The 7,180-nt window shown below is 47.7% G+C and overlaps 1 pseudogene; it reads right to left on the bottom strand.

Annotated features, from left to right (window-relative positions):
• Nucleotides 1–5,857: 5,857 nt before the first annotated feature.
• LOC136146703 (large ribosomal subunit protein eL6 pseudogene) lies at nucleotides 5,858–6,709 on the bottom strand (annotated as a pseudogene).
• Between the last annotated feature and the right edge of the window lie 471 nt (nucleotides 6,710–7,180).

Genomic DNA, 7,180 nt, shown 5'->3' with positions numbered 1-7,180 from the left:
GGGGGGCCTTGGGTTTGATCCCTGATCGGGGAAATGAATACCACATGCTGCAGCTAAGACCTGGTGCAGCCAAATAAATGCATATATAGCTCAGCTGGCATAGGAATCTGCCTGCAATGTAGGAGAGCCCGGTTTGATCCCTGGGCCGGGAAGTTTCCCTAGGGAATGGCTAGGCTACCCACTCCAGTAATCTAGCCGGCAGAATCCCCATGGACAGAGGAGCCTGGCGGGCTACAGTCCATGGGGTCACAATGAGTCAGACACGATTAAGCACACAGAATACACTTATTTAAAAAAAAAAAGATGAGGAAACCAAGAGTTAGGGTTATAACAGAAAGCCAGAGAGTCACTATATTGATTCTAAGATGGCATAGATTTGAAGGTATATTTCATTCCCAGGTATGTTAAAATGGGGGGGGGGGGAGTGGGAAGAACTTCCCCAGTGGTGCGGTTGATAAGATTCCGCCTCACAGTGCAGGGGACACGAGTTCGATCCCTGGCCCAGGAAGATTCTACCTGCCCTGGGGCAGCTAAGCCCATGCAGTGCAACTACTGAGCCTGTGCTCCAGAGCCCGGGAGCTGCAGCTACTGAAGCCTGCACATGTGCAGTCTGTGCCCCACAATGAGAGAAGCCACCACAACGAGAAGTGCACACACCATAAGGAAGAGTCGCCCTGGCTCGCCACAACCAGAGAAATGCCCGAGCAGCAATGAAGACCTAGTGCAATCATAAGTAAATAAATCTAGGGGGAAAGTGAGTCTTAAAGTCGATAAAACGCAGTGGTTAGTGCTTGGACTTCCTGGTGGCTCAGGCAGGACTTCCCTCCTGCCTACAATGCGGGAGACCCAGGTTCGACCCATGGGTTGGGAAGATCCTCTGGAGAAGGAAATGGCAACCCACTCTAGTACTCTTGCCTGCAGAATCCCATGGACAGAGGAGCCTGGTGGGCTACAGCCCATGGGGTCACAAAGAGTCAGACATGACTGAGTGACTTCACTTTCACTTTCAGTGCTTGGACACTAAGAGCTACAATCAATGTAAGATCTTCATGATTTTGAAACCCAGGCTCCTTACACTTGAGGAAGGGTTTCTGGACAAGGAGTGGAAAGCTACAGATTGGGGAACTAGGGCTTGAGAAGACAGGAAAAGGTTTTACTGCGTCAGCAAAGGCGTGAATGAGAGGGCTTGCTTGGAGTGTGGACTCAGAGGAAAGTTAATCTGACTATAGCTGAGTGTTCAGATTAGCAAACAGCTAACGGTGGTCCTGGTGGTAAAGGACTCGCCTACCAATGCGGGAGACATAAGGGACGTGGGTTCAGATCCCCTAAAGGAAGTATTCTTGCCTGGAGAATCCCATGGACAGAGGAGCCTGGCGGGCTACGGTTCATAGGGTTGCAATGAGTCGAACATGACTGAGGAGGCTTAGTAGCACAATCTGCCTACAAAGAAGTGCAAATTTTAGAGAGAGGCTACCCAGGACTTTAGAAGGTGACTTATAATTATTTCAGTTTAGGGGTCCTGGGTAACTGGCATCGTTGGAAGCATTTGGGTGGGTGTTCCATGTTGCAAGCTGTGTTTTGGATGAGACATGTATGGTGCAGATTGGAAGAGAAGGGGTTACTGCAGTTCAGACAGGCAGTAAGTGATGAAACGGGGACAGAGAAGGTGGTTCTGAGACTGCAGAATAACGGAGATGGGCATGGGAGCATTTGGGAAGAAGGGTTCTCAGCGGTCGCTGACAAATGAGAGATGGATGGGGAGTCTATGTAATTTATCATCCAAACCTGGACACCTTGAGTAAGAAAGCGAAGTGCTATTAATAACCATGCCAGACAGCAGGCATAAGCCAGGGCTGTCGTGGGCAAACCTGACATATGGTTACTCCAGACAGAGAAGGGGGGAGAGACCAGACTCAAAACTCACCCCAGTGTTTCTTGCCTTGGAGACTGTGTGTTACTGTGATTGACAAGGCAGTCGTAAAAGTCCCCTCTTGTGCTGGAGTGGGGTTTCTCTTTGTGATCTCCCCTTTTCCTCTACAACAGGGCTTGTAAGGAATCAGCCCCATGTAGGATGGGTTAACTCAAAATAAATGTTTTGGGAGCCAGGGGGTTCTCTGGGACCCACAGCGGGGAAAGGGGGACATTCCCAAAGAAGGAGTTTCCTCCCTCCAACTCTGTCCCCTCCCTTCTTTAGAGGGCAAAAGTGACAACCAATTTGGGGCTTTCCAGGTGGCACTACTGTTGAAGAACTCATCCACTAATGCAGGAGATGAAAGAGACATGGGTTTGATCCCTGTGTCGGGAAGATCCCCTGGAGGAGGGCATGTCAGTCCACTCCAGTATTCTTGCCTGGAGAATCCCATGGACAGAGGAGTCTGGTGGGCTATAGTTCATAGGGTCGTAGAGTCAGGCAAGACTAAAGTGACTTAACTGGAGAAGGAAATGGCAACCCACTCCAGTAATCTCGCCTGGAGAATTCCATGGACAGAGGAGCCTGGCGGGCTACAGTCCATGGGGTTGCAAAGGGTCAGGCATGACTGAGCAACTATCACTATCACTCAAAGTGACTTAGCACACACACACGCGAGAACCACTTCATCAGTGGGAGAAAAAATGGTCTATAGGTCCACTGGATGCAGTGGTTGGCAGAGTTTGGGAAATCCAGTTGTCCAGAGCATGGGAAATATGAGAGCCTATGGGTAGCTGGCTTTGGAAGTGGAGGCCCGTGAGTTTGTGGGACCTTAAGTTCATGTGCATCTTCTCCCTGGAGAAAAGAGCCTTCAGTCTCAGCCCTGCCTTTGTTCATGCAACACAGAGGAAGCTCCCAAGTTCATTTTGGGGGACCTTGTTTAGAGCAGAGGTGGGACCAGAGTGGGCATGCAATGGGGGAGACAGAGATCATTGATTTTCAGTAAATTGGTCTCCAAGCCAATATAGTATACTGGATGTGTGCTCAGTCATTTCAGCCATGTCTGACTCTTTGCGACCCCATATACTGTAGCCTGCCAGGCTTCTCTGTCCATGGGATTCTCCAGGCAAGAATACTGGAGTGGGTTGCCATGCCCTTCTCCAGGGGATCCAACCCAGGGAAGCCAACCCAGGGATTGAACCCATGTCTCCTACATCTCCTGCATTGCAGGGGGATTCTTTACCACTCAGCCACTGGGGAAGCCCCTGTAGTATATTATGAACTATATTAAATGCAATCTCCAAGTTCCTTTGATGACTCAGAGGGCACGTGAGTCTTGTAAAGCCTAAGGGTCCCCATGAACAGCCCTGGCTGGGCCCCTCCACACCCGGGTCTCGGAGGATGCAGGTGACACGTGCTCGGCAGTGCCTGGACCACTATGCCAGCCCAAAAAGTCACCAAGTTTTGTGCCCAATTTCTAATGAACTAAAATTAGTAACAGGTGACAAACCAAATACAGACTTTGAAGGGATGTCCGTGGGATGTAACGCTTGCAGTGATTCCATGACATTCCACCACTCTAATTTTAGCTTCGAGACTACCCCTTGATTTGCAGACCTGCATTTAGAGACAATCATATTCGCGGTTTTGCTTTGACGATGGACATCCAGCTGGAATTCCTGGGGTCTCAGGAGACTGGAAATCTGAGTCTATTGGTTCTGCAGTAAAAACAAAGAAAAGACAATAAAAAAGAAACTCACAGATTTCAGAAATCCTCCTTTGCTCACAGAATTGGGTCTAAACTTGGCAAATGATACTCAAAACTCCCTTCTGTTGATCTGTCTGTCCAAAAGTCTCATCGCATTTTCTGTTGCAGGTGATCAACCTGATCTGGCCTGTGAGCTCACACCAACCTTGCCCCTCTGCCAAGTTCTCATACAGGCTTGCTTCCTACCTCTGATCAGGCTCTTGTTCAGAACCCCTGCTGCTCTCTGAGTCGCAGATCCCTGCTACCTGGCTTTTCCAAAGATGCTCTAAATCTGCCCTTCCTTGTCTCCCTGGTCTTAGTGAAAAAATCTGTCCCAGGGTCTCTGTCAGGCTCTGTATGATCCATTGCCCCAGACACTTTTCTGCAACACCAGCCAGGCCACTTGACTCTCCTGCTGGAAGCCCACCTAAGGTTCCAAAGCTCAGACTTCTTAGCGGTTCATCAGAGGAGAGAGTCGATTTCCATCCCCACCCACCAGAAGCCTAAGAGTTTATTGTTGGTGGTGGTGTCTAGTCCCTAAGTTGTGTCCTTCCACAGAGGCCTTAATGGCGCTCAGTCACACTGGCCACACAAATGGTCTCAACACCACACCTGTCTCTCACAGCCGTGTCCTTGGGACTGTTTCCGCTGTGGGAACGGTGGGCAGAGCATACATTCCAGGACAGAGGACGGGGTGCGGTGCCTCCAGTCGCCTGGGTCCAGTTTGAGTGTCAATTAGAGGTCACGTCCTCTTGGTGAACTCCTGCAATAGGACCAGAAGGGTGGCCGGTCCGCTGAGGTGAGTGTAACCGCTGGGCCCGTGGGAAGGCGTTGGCAGTTAATGTCCTGAAATCATTGCTGCTGCTGCTGTGTTGATGTGTGTGCCTGTGGGTGGATGAAATAGTGCCTTTTCAGGGTATACACTCTTGCAGTGTAACCACAGGTCCTTTCAGTAAACTCTCCTGAAGACTTGCAAAAGCTCTTTTGTATATCATTAGGGACTGATACCTAACACTGAGTACCCCAGCTTGGTGTGGTTGGCCACCATGCTAGAGTTCATTTCTGGTAAGCATCCCCCTTACAGAATGCTTGCCAAACTTAGGTTATGCTGGTTTGGATACTCCAGTTCTTATAAACACAACAGTTAATCCTGAACAGAAGGCCAATTCCTTTTGTGCCTTGGGCCTTGGAAACGAGGCACAATCTTCCTTTCCATTCCCTCTGTTGGTGCTGTCGTGGTGTGGTGTTCCTATTTCTCTCTGCTCAGTGTGAACTATCAGGCTGTCTTGTTGTTCTTGTTCGGTTGCTAAGTCATGTCTGATTCTTTGTGACTCCATGGACTGCAACACACCAGGTTTCCCTGTCCTTCACTATTTCCCAGAGTTTGCTCGAGTTCACATTCATTCAATCGGTAATGCTATCTAACCATCTCATCTAACCGTCTCATTCTCTGCCACCCTTTTCTCCTTTTGCCTTGGATCTCTCCCCGCCGATGTATTGGAGCTTCACAAAATTAACAAAACTTAACAAAATTATCAGCACACAAAGATCTATCTGCCAGACCAATACAACACAACATGGGTACACGCCTCCTTCATTTAAAGACCTAGGAGTCTAGCATGAAACATTTTAGGGGAAGAAAATATGGGGGCATTTCCCCCTTGTCCTAAGGCTTTAGCTTGAGATTGCCAATGTGGACTCCTAGGGTAGGAATTAATTATTCATTGCTTTTCTCTCCTATTACAAGCTTTCTAGCTACTTTTGGAAGAGAAAGGCGAGTGACCTCATTTAAGAGTTCTTATGTGTATTTTGGCTTTGTCTGACTGGTTATTTTCTAACTGTCACTTAGATTCAGTGGCTACAACTGTTTTCTTTCTCTCGCTCTCTTCTTTTTTCCCCTCTGACATATCCCCAGTCGCCTTGTTTTCCTTGGATTTATATTTTCAAATTGTCTACCTCATGGTGTGAATCACTCTGGTGTACATGGTGATGCAAAATTCAGAAGAGAATCTTAAACGATAAGGTTACTCACAGGAGTTTTAAATGTGACATGTTGTAGAGATGAGGGGACAAGGTTTATTTTAAGCATCATTAGTATTATTTTGATGCAGTCTTAGCACTGAATACATTATTCACATATCACAAAGTTAATTATTTTTTTTTAATGGACAAGTTATTTAATTAGGTTCTTTTCAAGAAGTTCAGAATACTACTTTGTGAGGATAAATTCCATTTATGATAGCAAACACAGAGCGGAGGTAGCCCTGGAGCTGAGGGACAGCTTTGATTCTTTGCAGAATTTGTGATCTGATCAGCCTTGCGCTGCTCTGTGATCTCGTATTTTTCTCTCTGTGTTGAAGATCTCACCCTCCTGGTGTCTGGGCTTACGCAGCTTCTTCTTCTTAAAGTAAGTGTCAGTGAGATGTTCTGGGATTTTCACACCACTGATATCGATTTTGGTAGAGGTGAAAATGACAAATTTCTGGTGTGTTCTATGCAGAGGAACTTGATTGAGGGATGCAGGCCCTGTCACAAGTAGCAAGCCACTGCCCAGCTGCTTCAGGAAAACCACCCTCTTGCCTCTGTGGCGCCCCGTGAGGATGATCAGAACGGTCCCAGGAGTGATGCTGGCGCGCAGCTTCCTCACGTGCTTACTGAAGGGTTTCTTGCCGTGACTCAACAGTTTCTAAGGCACATCTTCAGTAGGGTAATACCCAGGCATTTTGCGAAGCTTGACCACTCGGGGACCACCATTCTTGTCACCACCAACTGGTTTTGTGACAGTAGCAAGAACCCGAACCTTCTTTTGCTTTTCAACCTCGGATTTAGCTGCTGAATACTTTCTCTTGTACAGGGCCTTTCTGGAGTACATGGCCGATGGGGAATATCTGCCAATTCCTCTGACCAGGACAGGGTCTCGGCTGCGATGGGGCTTCCCCTTCTTAACTCTCTTCACCATTTTCACCTTTTTAGCCTTGTTGCCAGCATCAGCCTTCTAGGCTTCAGGTTTTTTTCTCCTTAGTATCTGGCTTCTCAGCCTTTTCACCCACCATTTTGCAAGATGGGAAAGAGCTGCAAAGTTAATTAGACAAAAACACCCAGTTGCACCCAGTTTTGTGTTTAGGCCAGCATCTACTCCTGTGACATTATTTGCTGGTAATCATTAGAGGTCAGAGGTGAAAAAGACAGATGAGAGCACTTACTCCAGCTTTTTGTGCAAAACAGTTTGTGGAGCATTTTAAGAGAGAAGGAAAGATTTCACCAGCTGTGAGGAGGGAGCTTTATTGATAAGTGGAGGTTAAGTGTTGCAACCCACATGTAGCAACTGAAGTTGAGCTTTTATGTGTCTTGGCTGTCAACAGCTTTTACTACTTCAGCATATCCTGAGGACAGTAAGTAAATTCCAGGGAGAAGAGGAATGTGTAGGATCTTGCAGACATGTTTCTAGAAGCACATCACCCTGGTTTGGAAATATCAGGTTTCTCAATTCCTTCCTCCAGTTGTGGAGTCTAGGGCAACCCTTG

Source organism: Muntiacus reevesi, chromosome 14 (genome assembly GCF_963930625.1).
Source record: "Muntiacus reevesi chromosome 14, mMunRee1.1, whole genome shotgun sequence".
In the NCBI taxonomy this organism is placed as follows: Eukaryota; Metazoa; Chordata; class Mammalia; order Artiodactyla; family Cervidae; genus Muntiacus; species Muntiacus reevesi.
Note: the sequence above shows the minus strand (reverse complement) of the source record. Positions and strands in the feature narration are given on the sequence as shown.